General features: G+C 47.9%; 1 protein-coding gene across 3 annotated transcripts in view; it reads left to right on the forward strand.

The window, feature by feature from the left end:
• The window catches only part of LOC119445521 (monocarboxylate transporter 12-like), a 107,827-nt gene that overhangs the window by 22,051 nt on the left and 63,128 nt on the right, over positions 1–22,648 (forward strand). The window contains exon 2 of one of the 3 annotated variants that reach the window (XM_049663366.1): positions 10,329–10,482. The exons of 1 other annotated variant lie outside the window; for it this stretch is intronic. The gene's annotated coding sequence lies outside the window, so the exon portion shown is untranslated. The remainder of the gene's footprint in view (positions 1–10,328; positions 10,483–22,648) is intronic. One more of the 3 variants, XM_049663367.1, reaches the window with a different exon arrangement.

The following is a 22,648-nucleotide window of genomic DNA, read 5'->3' on the forward strand; positions in this document are numbered from 1 at the left end:
AAAATCGACCAGCGCAGCAGAGGCGTGGGCACACAGACGATGGCGTTCTTACCGCGAGTGTAGCGGCCTGCTCAGTGCTACGCCATCGTCGACTGTCACCGACCCCACCTGTACCCATTTGCCAGAGTGCGTGCCATTGCTCCATGACCCGGTAAAACTCGTCACTCTCCTAAATGCACTGCCCCTCTCCAAGCTGCCCTTTCTAGACTCACAAGTTGTTTCTCTATGCTGTGTGCTTGCTTCGTCTTGACGCGCAATAAAAACTTCCAACTCGCCCAATTTTCTTGTGTGGGTGGCCACACTGAAAGCACATGATACAATTCGAGTAGGAGCATCAAACATGACTGCGAAGCACCACGCCGGGCTGGCTTCTTGAAAGCGAAATCGGCCGTGGCATCCAAAGGATTCCAATGGAAGGGTAATTGTGTGATGACATAGGCTACCTCTTGAATACATGTGAGGGCCGAGCTGGTAGCAGCGCAGGGGTCTCCAAGGCGATGCCGTGAAGATGCAACTGGGCCCCCAGATGAAAGAACCACATTTTCGGCAAAACGGCGGTACGTGGAGGTCGACTGAGGCAACGTCCAGCTGGCGTGAGCTGTGAGGGATTGTAAATTGTAAAGTCGCTTATTGGTGCAGGGTCCTGTCAATGCGCGTTTGCGTCTGGAGTCACCAATGCAACAAGGGCGCGCCTATGCAGGACGCCTGATCTTTGGATCTCCCGAAACCGACCGGCCAGCTGCATCTTGTACACCTGACCAGTCACGCATCTTTATTTTCATCACGTTGCTCTGCTTCTAACCTGGATGCCTCCTTTACCTACCGAAGTAGGGCGCTGCTTCTAATGCTCACATATCGACAAACAGCGAAAATACAGAAACTGGTAGTTTACAAACCTCTATATAAAAACATAGCAAATTATTTATCACTGGCGTGTCTGATTTCATTATGCTGATCAAGCAAACTTCCACAGAATAGCTTTCTTATAGGCCTAAGTGAAAGTGACTACTAGACATACATTGGATATAGTTAAGAAGCTGAGTATTCGGGTGTAAAAATATATCCAACTATTATCCTGGAAAAGGGACCCGATACAAATTCACAATGCCGCAGCTGCAAAACAAGAAAAACTTTAATGCCTTTCAAGCCGAAAGGAAGCAAAACATAGTAAATAGCTTGTTGAACAGTGTTTAAAATTCCTTTCATGTTCCCTAATAATAATTTTACAGTAAAAATGCTTATACAACCTAATTTACCACCTATAATTTTTAGATATTCGACTGCTCCGCTAACTTCGACATCGCACACGGCACAAAAGGTGGGCAGATCTGACATGTCAGTAGGTGTGAAAAAGACTTCGCAGTGTCACAATGATTGTTACACATGTCAATATTAGAATGAGGCTTTCCTATGTATGTTTATTGAGACCTTCTAACTGTTATTTCCTTCCATAACCTGATATTTGCGTGCAAATACCATTTTAGTATTTCGGCTCTGGTTGTAGTTCCACTTGGCATCATTTGGTAACGTCGACCATGACAGCTTAACTTCGCGACACTGTCATTTTAGACTGTGCTAGGTGAAATCAGTTTGGAGTCAATCGTTTCATGCCCACAGGCGAGCTTAGATCATTCCGTTAGCCAGTGCACATATGAACCATATGAACTTGGTAGGCGTTCCCGGTAGTTGCCGGCTGATCGCTCCTGCACCCGTGCTCCACGTCACACATATGGCCGTCAGTTCTGCCCGTGCACGTGATCTCACAACCTATCGCCTATCTTGTCTACTAGTAGAAACATTTGGAAAACGAACCATGGCGACCTTCACGCAACGACTTGCCGCCGGCCGCACGCACCGGCTAGGCCTAACCATGCAGCATCGACACGCCGCATCGTCGGCGACCAGCGGTATGGTGGCGAGTGCGGAAAAATGACGATAGCCATGATAACGACATCATCACCAGAACAGCAAATGCCACTCAGTAGTGGCATGTGGAAAATAACAAGCACGCAGTATGCGAGTGAGGCTTAGTGCAACTTTAACTTTTTTTCTATATTCGCGTTCTAAAGTGGGGATGCCGGCCTTACAGGAGTGCGAACTTTCTACGAGTAATTACGGTGTATTGCACGCGCTTTTTTTATTGCGATAGCAATTATATGGACACTCCAAGCGCATTTCCGCCGTTGTCATCGCCGTCGTAGTCCTGTGACGCTCCGTATAAAGTCCAAACGCGTTACATCGTCGCCGCGCGCCGCACGCTGTCTGTGCAAATGAAAGCTTGTGAGGGTCAGCCAACGATCGCGGCTAATCTCGCGCGCCCGAGGGAGGAAGGCGGGGCGGAAGCGCGCCGTGTACTGTCGCGCGCGCGCGAGGCGCGTGGTGGAGTCGCGGGAGTGGGGGAGGTGGGGGGCATTCTACGCTGACGACTGCTGCTTACTGCGCGGCCGAGCAGGCTACGTATCTTGAAAGTAGAGTACACTCTGCTTGAAAGCGAGCTGCGACGTGGACAAAGTACGCGAAGTGCCGGTATCTTCGTATGCGCTGTGTTTTTGACGTTCGAGTTGAAGCGAAAGACAGCACGAAGGTCAATTCGGTCGCTGCTGGTGCCGTGCATCCGCACTCGTGTTTTGACAGCGAGTTTCCGCGATAATCGAGCGAGACGTGTTCATGTTTACTTGTGCTTGCGGGAGACCGTGCTTGTTAATTTAGTTAGTAAGCGAATATTTGCAACTTTATGTATACGCCCGATAAAACCACTATCCTTACTTCGTATAGCTCTCTACTAATTTGTTATCGCAATCGATGCTTCGCCTTTCTGGCAACACTGTGACTTTTCGTTTAGTTCTGCTAGACATTTGAACGATCGCCTGTCACTGATAGCGCTGTTCCGTTTTTTCAACTGTACTGACTGAAAAGATGGTTGATTTCCGCGCGACAAATATAAATTCTGTGTTTTTGTGTGCCGACACCACGATCTCAATGTAAGGCATGTCCCGTAGTCGCGGACTCCGAAATTATTTTTACCACCATGAGTTCTTTAACGCAACCTTAATATTAGGTATATGTTGGCGGATATCTCAAAAATGGATCTAGACGTAGTATTTCTTCTCAGGAGACGTGGCTTGAGTACTTCTTACTTCAATTTAGCAATTGAAACACGTGTCCCAATATGAATGAATAAATATATATTTAGTGAACATTTTATTTCGCCACCTAGACATTGCGCTTCTTGATGAAATAAAAGATCATATTATACATATATATAGCCACACGATAATATTTTGGTCAATTGGTCTCGCCGTATCCTCGGTAATGATTCGGTGCTTTGTTAGAGGCGTCGGACCGACTCTTGAAGTCGACGCAAAGCAGTCGACAAACTGGGCCAATAGCGTAAGAAGCTGTTCTCGTTCGTGCTGCGGCAAAACAGTGCTGACGTCAAGTACAGGAGCTGGGTCTTGTGAAGACGCTTCTTCGAGCAGTGAACAGCAGCCGCGAACATCCGCAACACCGTCAAAATAAGCCACAGCCGTGCCTTTTGGAAGGTGCCGTCTTTCCGTGCTAAAATTTGTTAGGAATAGGTTCGTGCGTCCATCGGTGACATTTACAATTCCTCGTGCGACCGAGATACCGTGAGTAAGCAACAGAATGGTTATTTGGTCGCCAACTCATTCGCAATGAAATGGTACGTCACAGGCCCCCGAAACAAGAATACATGACCCAGGTGGGATTACGACGTCATCTTCTGTTAGACGAAAGGAATTGTGTTGCGGCGAAAAGCAATGGACTAAACCAGGGCTCTTATAAAACGTCACCATGCGATCTGGAATGTTAATTACGGCGCCATATTCCCTTAGCAAATCCATTCCGATAATGAAATCTTTACAGCACGCAGGAAGAACGATGAAAGCGGCCACGAAAGAAGAATCTCCAATATTAATTCTTGCAGTGCATCTTCCAGTAGGCATCAGTAATTGGCCGCCTGCCGTCCTTGTGTGAGGTCCCGTCCATGGCGGCTTTACTTTCCTCAGGCGGAGGGCGAGTTCCTGACTAATTATAGAGAAGTCAGCACCAGTGTCGACTAACGCTGTCACTGGCTGCCCATCCACGAAAACATCAAGGTCCGCGCTCACAATTTCTTCGGGGTCGGTGGTTATCGGCTTCTCGGCGTTTTGCAGCGGGCGAGTTGGGGGCTTTTTATTCTCTTGCGGCGGGCCTGCAACCGTACCCCCAGAGGTCGCCGCCTTCAGTTTCCCCAGCGGGGGCTCGGCGACCTTCGGCCTTGAAGGTTAGCAAAAGTACGTCCAGCAGGCATCTGGCATGCAGGAGTTGGAGAGCGCGACCGACGGCCGAAATCAGTCCGATCATTGGGCACGGATTCGTCATTCGGGTGCGCTATGGAAGGTCCCTGAAAAGCAGCATCCTCGCGCCGTAACAAGGAGTCGCCATCTGCACGTCGACCATCAGACCATGGACGAAGAGGTCGAAATGATGTGTCGCGATGCCAGCAATGGCGCGAAATATGGCCGGCACCCCCGCAGTTAAAACAGAGACGGCGGTTATCGGCGGTGCGCCACGCGTCGGATCTCCGAAATTGTGGCCGTCTCGTAGGGTCGTTTTGCGGCGTGGTCCAAGGCGCGGCGAATGACGGCTGGTGGTAGGACTGCATCGGCATCACGGGTGCGCGCCGCAATGCCTCCTCTTGCGGCGGCGACCAAGGAGCGGCTCTCGGAGGCTGGTTGTACGGGGGTGTGGTTGTAACGGGTGGGGAACATCGGACAGCGGCGGCGTAACTCATGGGACGCTGGTGGTAGGGAAGATCGGCGCCGGTAACGCCTGCCTGATTTCGTCGCGTACCACTTCGGCGATTGACGCGACGGGGCTATCCAGTGTCGGTGTCAGGATCCGGTGAACTTCTCTGACGATCTCTCTTATCATTTCACGCAAGGAGCTCTGATACTGTGGGGTCAATGCGGCGGCATTGATTGCGGTGCTGGTGGACAGTCGATCGTACTGCCTGCATCGTTGGTGAAGGGCCCGCTCAATAGCCAACACCTCTTTGACAAAATCAGCGACGATGACTGGTGGATTCCGCACGAGCCCCGTGAACAACTGCTCTTTTACACCTCGCATGAGGTAGCGTAACTTCCTATCATCGGTCATGTTCGGGTCGGCTCTACGAAAGAGACGGGCCATGTCTTCGGCGAACATTGTGACCGTCTCATGGCGTTGTTGCACCCGTAGCTCCATCAATTGCTGGGCGCGGGCGCGTTGGTCGGCACCTGCAAACGTATCGGTGATTTTCTGCCGAAAGTCATGCCATGGCGATAGAAGTACGGCCACTGTCGTCAAGCGCGAAATAGACGTGGGAGAGCTTTTGCTGCTCAGTCCACTGGTTAATGTGGGCGACGCGCTCGTACTTGTCAAGCCAGTCTTCAATGTCTTCGAAGGCTGCACCGCGATAGCGATCGGGAACCAGCGGATGAAGAACAGTTACCTGTTGTTGATTGGGAGACCGGCTGCATTGGGGTGCTTGCAGTGGGCTGGTTTAGGCCATTGCCAGATGTGTGGAGCTCATGGAAAGATGTGGTTGAAGAGAGGAGAACTCCGGGGCAAGGCCTAGCAGTCGACGACTGAAGCGATGCACGGGGGTCGTAATGGGTGACAATGCGTCCGGGCTAGATGAACGACTCCCAGAAGGAGTCCGGAGCATCAGGCGTGCTCAATATACCCAGCACATCTACCACTGTCGCGGTACAACGCCAAGAGAGGACAGGGAGACGTTCTTCAAGATTTGGTTTGGTTTGGTGCCTATAGAAACAGGACAACCTTGCTTGCTTGCTTGCTTCCTATGCCATGGCGCATACCCACCACGGGAGATTGGCCAAGAAGCCGGCGGTTAAACAGGTGGGTTTTAAATTATGCAATGAAACTAACTGATGTTAGAGCCGTATTTTATTTTATCTTATAGGGAATTAGTGTGCTTTTTGGAAGGAGATCAAGGTAGAAGGTAATAAATTTCAATCAGTTTAATTGAAATTTTCGAAATTAATCAATAATCAATCAGTAAATTAACGTAAATTGGAATTTTGTAAAATAATAATAAACAATATATCAGTAAATTAACTTGGTATTCTCCTTGTGTCACCGAAGAACTCGCATACGGCCCTGCATACGTTCCCGTGGCTAAAACGCAGTGTATATGCCCCGAAAGATATAATATTTTCAGTGTTTATAGCGATGCCTAATTTTCGGAACGGAATTTCGAAGTATTTCTTTCTCTGGATTGCGAATCGGCGGCAGTTTAATAAATAATGATAAATGGTTTCAGGTTGATTGCAGAAATGACATAGAGGGGACATCGCCAGACCAGACCTGTGTAGATAAAAATTTAGGGGTGGAATACAGCATCGCAATTTTGTAATTGAGGTTTCCAATTTACGTGTGGGACACCATTGATTATTCCAAAGGTAAAGCAAATGCTTTAAGTCTACGATTTGGAATGTCTGTGTTGCAGAGTAATTTAAGAGACATAGTTTTCTAAACCTAGCCGCGGTGATATAAGCATAAGTCGGCAGAACATGCATGACTGGTCCCTGTAGGGATGTACGTGCGAGTGCGTCGGCCATTTCATTTAAAAACAAACCATGGTGACCTGGTACCCATATTAAACGCACCAGACGTAACGTCGAAGGGATTAATCTTTCTAGTTCGTTCAAAACTGTATTGTCTCAGGATGTGGTGAGTGCTGTGCAAACTGACAGCGAATCAGTTACTATTACAGCTGTCGAGGAATTTCCAGGAAGTTTACGAAGAGCTAATATAATTGCTAATAATTCTGCCTAAAATATAGGTGTAAAATCAGGCAGTCGCATTGAATAAGACCAGGATAGCGCCTCAGAAAAAATACCTATACCCGCTTTCTCGTCACACACTGATGCATCCGTCGCTATTACAGTATTTATTTTCATTTGCGCTAAATGATCTTGCAGTAATCCGCTTAGATATTGAGTTGGCAGGAATTTAGCATTGGAAGGAAATATGTCATCAAATTCAATTCTAATAGCATTTACGGGTTTTTTGAGGGGAATGATATCGCCTATCTGAATCTGTAATGGTTCTAGTTGAGTTTTCACAAAAAGAACCTGCGGATTGTATAGACGGGACCATGTTTCTTCAAAGAAGTTAGATCTTTCCGTAATAAATACATACTGCGATCGTCTCAATGAAGATGCGTCAATGTTTAACTAGGTTTTTACTGTAAGGATGCGGCATCTGATAACGAGTGTGGGTAATCGGCTTCTTGATGTAATACCTTATTAGCAACAGATTTTGGCAATCCAAGATAAATCCGGAGGGCCTCTCGCTCTACAAGAACGAGGGGGTGTACCTTGTATGCTGGACCACCAGAGAATAAAACACACCCAAATTCCAATATGGGTCGAACATACATACAATAAGTCATAATGAGAGTGTCTCTGCGTAGGCCAGAGCGGCGGTGACCGAGTTTTCGAATCATGCCAACAGCGCGCGCTGCCTTAGACGTAACATGTTCGATGTGGTTGCGCCAACTAAGTTTTTGATCGTATATAACGCCTAGATACTTAATAAACTCGCGCTGAGGGATTATTTCTTGACGGTATTGAAGGGAGACATTAACCGGTATATTTAAGGGAAATACAAGCACGGCACTCTTGCTAACATTTAATGTCATACGAATATCAAGCCAATCTTCAAGTATTGCTAGATATGATTGTAATATTCTTTGCAGAGAGTGAAGGTCACTCGCTGACGCATAGAATGCAACGTCATCTGCGTAAACATACACTTGTACATCATCACACAGTGGAATTGAGCTCATTAGAATATTAAACAAAATGGTAGAAAGAACGGAACCCTGTGGACCTCCCCTGGACTGATCAACCTGTTCTAGCAAAAAAGAACGGATACACGTCTTATTCGTCGTCAGCCAAAACCCACTGACCCACTAGACGGAGTCCGTCAATTCCCCCATCGTCGTTGTCGTCTCCCTAGAGCACACGCGTCAACATAGCGGCCCTGCAGTTATTCAAAATGCTTCGCCTGCAGTCTTTTACAGATGATGTGGGATTACCAATTTCTTTAACTTTCCTCTTTAGATACTATGGTCGTTGCAATAAAATAGTCAAACTTCAGTAAGCGATCCGTCCTGTGCCCTTGCGTTGTACTCCCAAGCCACACCATTGCCTCACCAAGCTTTCTATAGGGTGACGCACAATGGCGATCTAGAAAAGAGGCGTCAGGAAAAGCACAAACGAAGGGTCGAGACAGGAATTTGCTTTCATTTTATTCTCGTCATTCACCTTCCTGCCATTCTCGCGAACTCGCAAACTAATTCACCACTGTTATCGCCGGAAGCCAGCGCTCCTTGTTATGGGTGAGAACAAATTGATGGACACGGAGGACAATAATTCTTTCAAAATGCTGCCCCTGCTTGCAGGCCGCGCAGAATAAAGGCGAAAAGCAAACCGGGCCCATATTTTGCAACGTTTTATTTCATTTCCCATTCTTGGTTTATCATGCGTCAGATCCAGCGGCCGATCCCAGTGATAACAGTCGCACTGTGCACTCAAGCCAGTATGTAAGGGCTAAAACAATAGAAAATAATATGTATCGCATGAAAATACGGCCCATGCACGATTTCACTTGAAACTGAAGCTATTGTGAACTTCGCGGCGTCTACATGGTGGCGAACAATTTGTGGCCTTCTTGGTTTAACTCTTTTCAAGCGAAGCTTGTATACGCTAGCCTACGCCGGCGATGTAACGCTAAAAAAACCAGCTGATCTCAGAGCTGCTCGAGCATTCGTCTTCTTCCGCAGCTAGCTCGCGCTCGGCACGCGCTCGTGCCACTTCTCCCGCGTTCGTCGTCGTCGGCTGCTTCCGCAGTGGGCTGCGTTGCTGCTAAACATTCCAGCGTAGAACTTCATTTCTCTTCTGTCGTCGTAATGGGGAGACCACGTTTACGGGGGGATAAGCCATTGCTCAAGGGAGTATGAGCCATTCATTGTCTTACGTAATGAACAGATTTAATTTTCAAGCGATTTATTTCGAATAATCGCTAGCGGCAATGGCGGGCGAATGATGCTAACCACGCCGCCGAGCAAACTCGATACACAAAACGTGAGCGACAACGGCGGACTGCGGGCATACCGTCAGTGACGTAGTTCTCTCCGTCGCAGCCGAACGTGTGTGTAACCTCATAATTGAGGAACACTTTAATGAACGCTCGGGATTAACACAGTCAGAAAGACCGGGGCCGCACGTTTCAGCTTCGCTGGCTAACCATCTTCATGGAGTCTTCCGCAGCTGACTCGTTGGCGCCCCCTTGGTTTGCGCTCGTGCTCGTGCTGGGCACGCACTCGTGCCACAAACGATTCAACACAACCTTCGCTTGCACCCCTCTTCGCAGTAGTGGAAGGGCGCTCAATTTTTTCTACTTCGCCAAGGAACTAGTGATGATTCCATACTATCTGCAATATGCCAGAGAACAACTTCCAAAGCTTCCACATGAGTCGCCACGGGCAAATAACGGCGCCGTTCAAGTGCGAGTGCGCTGCGGGCGCGTTTGCTATTGCGTATTTGGCAAAATGCTAATGTGTGAGCAGCACGATATCACTGACATTTCACTATTTCATGGCCGTGATAAAGGCAGGAAAATATTGAAGGGCGCCAACTAAGATTTAGGTGGATATTGGAAACGCATTATGATGGCAAGGAATGGCAGGTGAGACTCCGCTGTAGAAGAAGCCTTTTTGTCGGGCCTTCACGGCGTCTAAGCAAGTATTTCGTTGCACCAGTACTTTGAATTATAGTCAAAATTACCCAACAACATTTTAATTTTGCAGATTGTTTAACCACATCGCAAATCACGTTCTTTTTTATTTTTGCAGAATTCGAGGCACCTTCACTCCAGAAGTTATTTGGGAATTGTATTTATCCATACTAATACGCAGTTCACACTGTAAAATGTGTCGCCCAGTCACCACAGCGCTATGTGGTTGAGCAACCTCGGGCCGTCAGCACCTTTATTTTTTATTTTTTGCTACGTGCGTTCTCCTTCACAACGCGGCAGATGCATTCCTCGTTTACGCCGTGAGGCGAACGATCGTACGGTTATGTCCTGCGATAAAAAATAGCGCTATCTTTCAGACAAACAGTCAGAACGCAGCGCGTGCGCTTGCTGTCATGACTTTCGTCCTTTTCGTCTGCACCTGTTCGCGTGCAAATCAGATGTTACCCCGTACGCTGCGGCGCTCGCCAGTCTACTTATTTGTTGTTTTTCACTCGCAGGAGTGCCCATCGGTTCCGTCTGCAGAGCACGTCGCAATCCCGCTTGTCACCTGACTGCTGAGTTTTCACAAACAATGCTGGCATCTGACACGGCGCCTATCTGGGTTCTCCAAGCTCACGGCTGGTCTTAGCTGCAGCAAGCAGCGGTGCGAGGGTAAGACCGTCATTGTGTGCTCTCGTGCTCTGATTGCCCTGTAACGTGCAAGAACCCAGTCGGTGTGAAGTTGCTCACTTTCTGCTCTTGATAAATGAAACAGTGGCCATGCATTTACGTTGTTACAATGCCGCACGCCGTGTTCGATGTGAGCCATGCATTACGCTTGCAGTTGTGTGATTTCCCGCACCTGTTGGAGCTACGCCTGAAAATTATTTGCAACGTCTTGAAAAGAAAAATTAGTTATAGATGTAAAGTAACTCAGTAAAAGAGTAAATGTTGATATAAATAAAAGACTTATCTAATGCTATACAGGTTCCTAGGTGACCGCGGATCCGAACCTATGCGGGTTCCGCAACGCCTTTTTCTTATAGCTTCACATGGTCATGTGATCGCAATACATCCATCATTATGACGCCTGATCAGACGAAAATTCGTCGAACTTCTGACTGTATGAAACTCACAGCGAATGTCAGTCTATACGGTTCCGTGTGAAGCGTTCACGTATTCAAAGCGGGGCAAAAGTTTGCCATTTTTGTGGAAAGCGTGTGCCCCAGAATATTTATGTAACTTGAGTTTCGCGGTCTTAAAAAGAACTTTCCGATGCTGTCACTTTTATTACAACACATTCATTATGGAGGACAGCTACACTTACAATGGGGGTACGTTCACAAGCTTTATGACACCAAACAAGGAACGACGTGCCGCTCGGTACAGGCAGAACACCCTGGAGCCTGGCGGTCGGCTATAGCGCTCTCGCCTCGCCTTAAGGTTTACCAAATGTACTCCCATTTATCGTGCTCGCACCCCTTGGACACCGTCAACAACAGCCTACTGCCAGACCATAAGCCAATGCGCTTGCGCGTGATACCACGTACGGCTGTCAGCTGATATATCTACTCCCCCCCCCCCTCCCCTAGGTAAAGGGGAATTGCATCACCAACGCGACTTTCTCACCTAGTGCTTGCTATGCCACACAACTGAGACGAAAATAAACGCAAAAGATCGACCATGCTGCCATGGCAATTGTTGTGTTGTTTCGCGAGGGGGAAACGCTGTCTCGCTTGTCATCTGCTATGCGCTCGACGAGCGCAAGACTTTCTCTGCAGGCGCGAATGGAAACCAACACCACTGGCATTTATGCTTTCAGATTGTCTGGCGCTTGCACATTTTGTTCTGAACATATGTAGGCTTCTAATTTTCTTGTACTTACAATATGCGCGCAACGCGTCTGTGTAAAAACTTGTTTTTTTTTCTACTGAACATGCACGAGCCAGCCGCCATGGCGCGTGGCTATTAAGCCTGAAATGCTTTTAGTTCCCTTCAAGTAAGCTTGAGCCAAAAGCCATACCCGTTATCCGGGCACTCGAATGAGAACATCTGGGCATCGTTGCGAGAACAAAACAAGTTCATCCGGGCAACCAGTCAAAACGTAAAAAAAATGCGGTGTCTTGCCCGTAACCCTTTGTACAGGACCGCATTATATCCGCGAGTTACTTCCCAAGAAAGTTACAAAAAAATTGGTTCCTATTTCTTCCTGATGTTTGTTCCCAATACCACTCAAGCTGTAACTTCTATTACGCTGAAGATTATTTGTCATTTCCAATATCGACGTTCAAAAGGCATATACAGGGCACCGTACACTTGTCATCTTTAGCGCAGAGCAGGGTTGCCTGGGCTCTTCTCAACGCCAGCGGCCCGTGCGTTCCGAATTGCGGGTTGTGTGGCGCCTAGAGAGATGGCGCCACGCTGCGTGACCAAGCCGGCAGCGTATGGCGCGCCGTGGACGCCTCTAAGGCCGCACATTTGCGGCCGACCACTGCAGCGTGGTCGTCTGCAATAGAAGAAAAAGAAGAAAAGTAGTGACAGACACTGAGCGCGCTGCACTGTGGAAGAACAAAAGCGTTTGATGGCGGAAGCACCACAGGCAGCAAACGACGTCATATGGTGGCTATTTCATGCTTACGTCTACTCTCCATTACGGGCCAGCCACCAATGTTTTTGTTTCAGGAGAACATGAGTTGGCAGGAAAATGTGGTTTATTCACTTTTTTTTATTAGCAACAGATCGCACAGCAAGGCATTAAATACACAATGCAGTGATGTAGAGCTGAGTTCCTCGTTAGTCAACACAAATTGACGCATTCTGTACTGCGAATTGAATTGAATTCTGGCGCATTACGTGCCAAACCCATAATTTGATTATGAGGCATGCTGTAGTAAGGGACTCCCGAATATTTTTTACCGCGCATTCTCTACTACGATCATAGATACGTATTACAGCTTCCTCCAATTTCTCATAGACAGGAAATTGATACAGAGGCCATGTTCATTTGCTGTGCACAACACAACTCTATAGTGAAAATGTTTGTCGCAACAGTTACTTGTGATTAATAAAAAGATTATCAGCAGCAGCAGATCAACACCTTTCTCATACCAATAAGAATAATTTGCTCTTAGATTCCACACAACGGGTATACTTGCCACTGCAAAAGACATGGCATACCTAGTAAATTTTCTACATATATAGCTCTCATGCTAATGTACCAATAAATATTTAGCAAATTATTTTGAGAACGATGGTAGCTTCATTCATATTTGATTTTGTTTCGAGATACAATACGTAAGACCAGTAGAGCTTCATTGAGCACTGTAACATTCCTAACAAGGTAACATTACGAAATTTCTCATGAGCATATTGCAAAGTTAAAATTCGTAATGCACTTAGTTTGTCCTATCATCATCTAGGCATAAATGACACATTTGCAAGACAACTAAAATAAATACCACAGAGATTTTTGTCGACAAACAGTAAATGCAGGAGGTGCATGTGTCATTCGGCGGTTGATCGTCAATTGAGGTTGCGCAAGAACAGGGTGATACACAAAGGAATTCACGAATGCGTAGCTTCGGAAAATGGCGAACTGTTTTGAAAGCAACTCAAATAGGTTGCATTGCATGCATCAGGACAATCTGCTCAAAACGATTCGCTTTTCAACGGTTTTCAAGACTGTCCTCTCGTACGCTGAACGTACATTATGCGTTTTCTTTGTCAGAGCCCATAGGCTGAACTTCGTGCAACCTGTTGGAGCCATAGCAAAGGTGTCAATGTTATGCTCTATGCTACGAGTTTAGTCATTGACTGAAGGTCATCTGTCATAACATAATCGACACACTAAAGAAGCGAAAGTATTTCTACATTTCTAGAACACTCGTTTCTGGCACAGCATGCTTTCTTTGCTTATTAAGATTATTCCATGCTTTGCCGAAAGGAAGGCCCCCCACTATTGCCAGAATAATGAAACCATTGAAGGCAGGAGCGTCGAGCAACTTTAGAACTTGCACAACTTTGTCGCCGTAAGCTCAAGAAGGTTATAATATACCAGCAATGAACGTCTGCACAGAGACAATATGCTGCACGATATTTATGCAAATGTTCCTTTGTAAAGGACATACCACTGGCGAAATTGTGGGCCATATGACATCGCTTCACATTCATGGAAATACGACCTGAAAAGCTCGTTCGTTACAAAATTTCCAGTGCACGTGACAAAAAACGCTCTTAATATGCTGTTCAGGTACCTCTTAGAGCTTTACGCATAGTTAGACGCAGGTAGCTGTGCTCATTATTTAAACCAGCTTTGATATAGACAGAACTTCATGCTATGAACCTTTTTATCAAAAGTAGCATGAGACGGTCACTGTTGGCATAGTGCATATTAATGCATAAGCATTCTTTGGCGAGTACCCAAGCTCCGTCACGCAAATAGTTTAATGCCTTGTAACCGCACAAAATGCCTAATTTGCGAAGACATTTGATCGTTATAATAGAGTAAATGTAGATGGTTGTTACCTTTACAAGTAATAAGAAACAATTTAAATGATAAAAAATTGGATCAGCGAGAATACCCTTAGGAATACATAGGGCTCCATTCAAAATGCATTTAGTAGGGGTGGGCCAACCTAAATTTGGGAGCAAGGCAACTTTAATTTGGGGGCGGGCCATCTTCAATTTGGGGTTGGGTCAACGTATAATTTTCGAGAGGTAAACTTCAATTTGGGGTGGGCCAAGTCAAAATTTGGGGGCGGGCCAAATGAAATTTGGGGGTGGCTCAACTTGAAATTTGGACGTGTGCCAACATATATTTGAGGGTCGGCCAACTGGAAACTTAGGGTGGGGCCAACTCAAAATTTCGGGATGGCCCAATATAAATATAGGGGTGGGCCAACTTAAATTTGGGGGTATGCTTACGCATACTTATACAACTCCAGTGGAGCTTCTGCATTCTTTTTCATTCATTGTTTGCGTGTTACATGAAAGATATGCAAGCTATTCCACATAGGACATGCGATGATGCTGGATGTCTTGGTCGCGTAAGTAACATATTTTTTTTATAAAAGAAGGACAGATGGCCTTCTGTTTTATGTTACAAGCAAAATAGCGAGCAGAATTAACGTAACCATGAAATACCGTCAGAAATGCTTCCAGAGACGTCAAACGCAACTCCACACGGCCGCCTGTAGCAAGGCCAGATGAACCAGGCAACGGGGAAGCACTGCGAACTGACATCTGGCTGAAATCTATAAATATACATAATATAGAGTGCCAGGTTTTCATATTTACTCACATAAGATGCAATAGCTCGGGGCAACAGCACCAGCATGCAGACAAACAACCAGTGCAAAACATTCGTGCCTTAAGTGTGCAGATTACGTGAGGTGAATGCCTACCCTGTTCTTATGTAAACTATTGATAAAGTATTAAAAATGTTCCTCGTTTACTGAAACAAAGGCTTGTTAGACTTTTCTTCTGCACTGAACAACTATATTAGCGACTTTTTCTTGGTCACTAAATAAGCAACTGAAATATTGCAACGCGTTTTGTTTTTGTTCATTCTACCACACCCACAAAAAATAGCACTTCTTGCGTGCGCACTGAAGGCCTCGGGGTAGTGAAAACAAAACACTGCTCGTCGTTCACATGCAGATATGTAAAAAAAACTTGCATGTTATGCTATATGGCACACTTTCCTAACAAACACTTACCGTGACACAGATGAGACAGCGATACAGCGGAGACGGAGGTGGCTTGCTGGGGCCGATTTCTGGAAACGCAAAATAGATAAGTAACATGCAAGCTTGGATATTGCACAATTGCTTCAACAAATCTCAGGACAGTTTTCTTAAAACAATGTTTCAATGCGTGCAGGTCAGTTCTGATGATATTTTGTTTCAGGATTTCAACTATAAATATACCTCCAACCTGTAATGAGGAAAGTTTCAAGTTTTAGTGCTACTATATATTTGTGCAGCATGTTAAGCATTGCTCGTTTCTGAATAGCTAGCTTAGAACACTAGGCATCAGTTTTAGAGGTAGTTTTTTTGAATTGATGAATGTTCTTGATTCATATTGTTAAGCAATAGGTAATTGAGCGCTTTATTTCCTTTGGTTTCATTTTCTGCAACATATCCATCAGAGAAAAACTAACTTCTAAGGGTTTAATGCATCTGGGCAACTGAGCATTGGAATTCTTGATCCGGTAAAATTTCTGCTATACAGCGGCAACCAAACTCGGGGATATACATATACGGCAGCACGTAGCGAGAACTGGCTTCACCGTATCGCCTGCTGCAGTGCCAAGCGCGGCGCGACTTTTTACGACCGTAAATTCACTCGTTGTCAGCAAAGACTTTTCGGCTTTTTACTTTAGCATTTAATCGTGACCATCGTGTACAGCAGATGAGCAACCGAATTTCACTGCCTAACGTAACATGGCACCAGGCGCCGTAGCACACGACGTGGAAAAGACAGTGCTCACCGTGCTCCTAGTACTTGCGTCGTGCCCTGTCCAGTGGTTTCTGTATGAGAATAATGAACTACAGAAGCACATACTCGTGCATTCGCAGCCACTGATACCTTCTTTTTTTTACCTCCATTCCAACAGTTGGCACAGCTCACCTGGCCGGTTCGGCCTAGTGGTCTGGGAAGTGGTCCGAGCAGAGGCGGTAGTCGTTTTACATCCGCTCCCATGTCAGCCCAGCCAGGTCTCCACTTTTAGAGTAATTTGGCATATGTCGCACCTGGAAATTTGTCAAAATACCACGTGTTCATGATTAAAGAACACCTAAGAGCGGAACCAAAGTACAGAGAATGAAGAAGCGATTAAAAAATTATCTCATTCTAGCCACAGGCTGAAAAGTGAAACGCACCTCGGTCGTCGCGCAGCTAGTTCCAATTTCTTGTTTCATTCAGGGATACGAAAATTCAGCGCAAGCGCAAAAGTCAACGTCTTGATTATTGTTTTAATTGAAAATGCAAACGGTGACAGCCATACAATTCAATTCTTTTACTTCTGCCGTGTTCATTAACATTCAAAGCTTGTGCTATCACAACAAGAAATTGATCAGTGGAATGTTCTCCAGCGAAACCAGTTGGTGCAGCAAATACTCAAATACATTCCGTAAATATAAATTGCAAGTTTTGTACACCTGGAAAAAATGAAGACCAACCGCTAACATATAAAATGAAGCGAAATTTCTGTCTGCGCGTCAGCTAGCTTCAATCGGCTGAGGAGCAACTGTCAACAAGTACCTTCAGTTTCTTACAACACCGCATAAAAATGCGCCGCGCCAAACCAAAACGATATTCACAAGAAAGGAACCGCGGAAGATCATTTCTGTCGTCCTCAACCTGTTTTAGTACGGACAGCTCTTGTTTGCTTCATAGCGAGTGCAGAAACAGTGTGTTTAGCTCTCGTTCGCTGGGAAACGACAGCATTTCACCCTGCTCTTCCTCCCCGAGTTCTCACTCAACCACTGTGTAGGGTGTATACTCTTATCTTGCACTGTGCACTCCACACAGCCGCGCAGCACACCTTGTGCCCTTTCCTCGTTTTTCCGACATTGCGTATACATATGCGGGCACAGAAAGAAAATGTTTAACCGCAAAGCATACGAAGGATCTACGAAAGCATCCGTAGGATCTTGCATGTCTATAGAAAGTGGCAGGAGCAGACGCATAAGCGGAAAGTTCTCATTTTTGCGGCGGGGGGGCCTGGGGCCTGACCAGCTTTCCGAACCTCACCCATATGTATATATATATATATATATATATATATATATATATATATATTGACGCGTGTGCTCTAGGTAGACGACAACGACGATGGGAACATTAACGGACTCCGTCTAGTGGGTCAGTGGGATTTTGGCTAACGACGAAGAAGACGTGTCTTTGTTCCGTTTTGCTTAAACAGGTCGTCCTGCTGTTCTTGAAGAACGTCTCCCTGTCCTCTCTCGGCGTTGTACCGTGACAGTGGTGGAGGTGCTGGGTATATTGACCACGCCTGATGCTACGGACTCCTTCTGGGAGTCGTTCATCTAGCCCGGACGCATTGTCACCAGTTACGACCCCCGTGCACCGCTTCAGTCGTCGACTGCTAGGCCTCGCCCCGGAGTTCTCCCCTCTTCAACCACATCTTTCCAGGAGCTCCACACATCTGGCAATGGCCGAAACGAGCCCACCGCAAGCACCCCAATGCAGCCAGTCTCCCAGTCAACAACAGGTAACTGTTCTTCATCCGCTGGTTCCCGATCGCTATCGCGGTGCAGCGTTCGAAGACATTGAAGACTGGCTCGACAAGTACGAGCGCGTCGCCCAGATTACCAGTGGACTGAGCAGCAAAAGCTCTCCCACGTCTATTTCGCGCTTGACGACAGTGGCCGTACTTGGTATGAGAACCGCGAAGCTAGCCTATCGACATGGCATAACTTTCGGCAGAAAATCACCGATACGCTTGCAAGTGCCGACCGACGCGACCGCGCCCAACAGTTGATGGAGCTACGGGTGCAACAACCCAATGAGTCGGTCACAATGTTCGCCGAAGACATGGCCCGTCTCTTTCGTAGAGCCGACCCGAACATGACCGAGGATAGGAAGTTACGCTACCTCATGCGAGGTGTAAAAGAGCAGTTGTTCGCGGGGCTTGTGCGCAATCCACCCGTCACCGTCGCTGATTTTATCAAGGAGGCTACGGCTATTGAGCGGGCCCTTCATCAACGATGCAGGCAGTACGATCGTCTGTCCACCAGCACCGCAATCAATGCCGCCGCATTGACTCCACAGTATCAGAGCTCCTTGCGTGAAATGATAAGAGAGCTCGTCAGAGAAGAAGTTCACCGGATCCTGACATCGACACTGGATAGCCCCGTCGCGTCAATCGCCGAAGTGGTACGCGACGAAATCAGGCAGGCGTTACCGGCCGCCGATCTTCCCGACCACCAGCGTCCCATGAGTTACGCCGCCGCTGTCCGATGTTCCCCACCCGTTACAACCACACCCCCGTACAACCAGCCTCCGAGAGCCGCTCCTTGGTCGCCGCCGCAAGAGGAGGCATTGCGGCGCGCACCCGTGATGCCGATGCAGTCCTACCGCCAGCCGTCATTCGCCGCGCCTTGGACCACACCGCAAAACGACCCTTCGAGACGGCCACAATTTCGGAGATCCGACGCGTGGCGCACCGCCGATAACCGCCCTCTCTGTTTTAACTGCGGGGGCGCCGGCCATATTTCGCGCCATTGCTGGCATCGCGACACATCCTTTCGACCTCTTCGTCCGTGGTCTGATGGTCGACGTGCAGATGGTGACTGCCTGCTACGCCGCGACGACGCTGCTTCTCAGGGACCTCCCATAGCGCACCCGAATGACGAATCCGTGCCGAATGATCGGACTGATTTCGGCCATCGGTCGCGCTCTCCTACCCCTCCACGCCAGATGCCTGCTGGACGTACTTTTGCTAACTTTCAAGGCCGAAGGTCGCCCAGCCCCCCGCCGGGGAAACTGAAGGCGGCGACCTCTGGGGGTAAGGTTGCAGGCCCGCCGCAAGACAATAAAAAGCCCCCAACTCGCCCGCTGCCGAACGCCGAGCAGCCGATAACCACCGACCCCGAAGAAATTGTGAGTGCCGACCTTGATGTTTTTGTGGATGGGCAGCAAGTGACAGCATTAGTCGACACTGGTGCTGACTTCTCTATAATAAGTCAGGAACTCGCCCTCCGCCTGAAGAAAGTGAAGACGCCATGGACGGGACCTCACATAAGGACGGCAGGCGGCCAATTACTGATGCCTACTGGAAGATGTACTGCAAGAATTATATTGGAGATTCTCCTTTCGTGGCCGCTTTCATCGTTCTTCCTGCGTGCTGTAAAGATTTGATTCTTGGAATGGATTTCCTAAGGGAATACGGCGCCGTAATTAACATTCCAGACCGCATGGTGACGTTTTATAAGAGCCCTGGTTTAATCCATTACTTATCGCCGCAACACAATGCCTTTCGTCTAACAGAAGATGACTTCGTAATCCCACCTCGGTCATGTATTCTTGTTTCGGTGGCCTGTGACGTACCGTTTCATTGCGAAGGAATTGCCGATCAAATAACCGTTTTGTTGTTTAGTCACGGTATCTCGGTCGCACGAGGAATTGTCAATGTCACCGACGGGCGCACGAACCTCTTGCTAACAAATTTTAGCACAGAGAGACGGCACCTTCCAAAAGGCACGGCTGTGGCTTATTTTGACGGTGTTGCGGATGTTCGCGGCTGCTGTTCGCTACTCGAAGAAGCGCCTACACAAGATCCAGCTCCCGCACTTGACGTCAGCACTGTTTTGCCGCCGCACGAACGAGAACAGCTTCTTACGCTATTGGCCCAGTTCGTCGACTGCTTTGCGTCGACTTCAAGAGTTGGTCGGACGCCTCTAACAAAGCACCGAATATTACAGAGGATACGGCGAGACCCATTCACCAAAATCCTTATCGTGTGGCACCCAGAGAACGTGAAGCCATACAACAACAGGTGACAAAAATGCTTGAAGACGACGTGATCCAACCATCAACGAGTCCCTGGGCATCGCCTGTAGTTCTAGTCAAGAAAAAAGACGGCAGCTTGCGTTTCTGTGTGGACTACCGAAAACTAAATCAAGTGACGAAGAAAGACGTGTACCCGCTACCCCGTATCGACGATTCCCTCGACAGGCTTCGACACGCACGTTACTTCTCTTCCATGGACTTAAAAAGCGGCTATTGGCAAATCGAGGTAGACCCCAGAGACCATGAAAAAACTGCTTTTGTAATCCCAGACGGCCTGTACGAATTTAAGGTTTTGCCTTTCGGCTTGTGCTCTGCGCCTGCGACGTTCCAACGCCTCATAGATACTGTGCTTTCCGGTCTGAAGTGGAAAACCTGCTTAGTGTACCTCGACGACGTCATCGTGTTTTCCGCAACGTTTAAAGAACACCTCGAACGGCTTGAAGCAGTTCTGCAGTCCATAAGATCCGCCGGCCTCACGCTGAAACCGGAGAAGTGCCACTTTGGCTTTGCGGAACTACAGTTTCTTGGTCACGTCGTCAGCCACGCCGGTGTCCGCCCAGATCCTGCAAAAATTACCGCCGTCGCACAGTTTCCCGTACCATCCGACAAAAAGGCTGTCCGGCGGTTCCTCGGCCTCTGCGCTTATTACCGGCGGTTTATTGCAGACTTTGCTCGCATTGCGTCGCCGTTAACCCGCCTCACGAGAGACGATGCTCCTTTTGTATGGGGTGATGAAGAGCGAGGTGCATTTAACATCTTGCGGCAACGTCTCCAGACACCTCCAGTGCTTGCCCACTTTGATGAGACCGCTCCTACATTGCTCCACACGGATGCCAGCAATGTTGGCTTGGGAGCTGTTCTTGTACAGCGGCAGGAGGACATGGAAAGAGTGATTGCCTACGCAAGCCGAACACTCTCACGCACAGAGGCTAATTATTCCACAACTGAGAAAGAATGCCTCGCGTTGGTATGGGCGGTTATGAAATTTCGCCCATATTTGTACGGCCGCCCTTTCAAAGTTATCAGCGACCACCATTCACTGTGTTGGTTGACGAACCTTAAAGATCCGTCCGGACGATTGGCACGTTGGAGCCTAAGGCTGCAAGAGTTTGACATGACGGTCATGTACAAGTCGGGGAAGCGACATACGGATGCTGACTGCCTGTCTCGATCGCCGATAGAGTCGGCTTCTCCACTCGAAGAAGACGATACAGCATTTGTTTGTGTTCTGGACACAGCCGCCATCGCTCAACAACAACGGGACGACCCTGAGTTGCTTGCACTCATCAACTACTTAGAAGGAAGGTCTGCGAAAGCACCTAGAGTTTTCGCCAGAGGACTGTCGTCGTTTTGTTTACGGGCCAAAGTCCTTTACAAAAGAAACTTTTCTTCTACCGGGTCCCTCTACCTGCTCGTCATTCCTGCAGCTCTTCGTTCGGAAGTACTTCAAGCCTGTCACAACGAGATGACTTCTGGTCACTTAGGCTACACGCGAACATTGGGCAGAGTGCGGCAAAGCTACTACTGGCCGAGACTTACCATGGCCGTGAAACATCACGTTCGCTCTTGTCTTGACTGCCAGAGGCGCAAGTCACCTCCGACGAAACCAGCCGGCCTCCTACAACCTGTCCAGGTTCCTCGAACACCATTTGATCAAATTGGAATGGATATCTTGGGCCCACTTCCTACTACCACTGCAGGGAATCGCTTTGTTCTCGTCGCAACCGACTATCTGACACGTTACGCTGAAACAAAGGCCATCCAGAAAGGCACAGCGGCCGAGGTGGCGCGCTTTTTCATTGAAAATGTTGTGTTGCGGCACGGAGCCCCAAGCGTCGTAATTACCGACAGAGGAACCGCATTCACGGCTGCACTTTTAGATCACGTCTTGCTGCTAAGTGGAACAGCTCATCGGAAGTCGACCGCCTACCATCCACAAACCAATGGACTGACAGAGCGCCTTAACAAAACAATTGAAGACATGCTTTCAATGTACGTCGATGTCGAACATAAAAATTGGGATGACATCCTCCCTTATATCACGTTTGCGTACAACACGGCGAAACAAGAGACGACGCGCATGACTCCGTTCACCCTTGTTCATGGCCGAGATGTACGAACGATGTTGGATGCAATGCTTCCACACGAATTTGACGACACCGAAACGGACGCCGATGTCTTCACGCAACGTGCCGAAGAGGCTCGGCAGCTCGCGCGTGTGCGGATCTGCCAGCAGCAAGACTACGACGCAGGCCGCTATGATACCCACCGTAGAACCGTAAGCTATGAAGTCGGCGACAGA

This window comes from Dermacentor silvarum, chromosome 3 (assembly GCF_013339745.2).
Source record: "Dermacentor silvarum isolate Dsil-2018 chromosome 3, BIME_Dsil_1.4, whole genome shotgun sequence".
Taxonomy (NCBI): Eukaryota; Metazoa; Arthropoda; class Arachnida; order Ixodida; family Ixodidae; genus Dermacentor; species Dermacentor silvarum.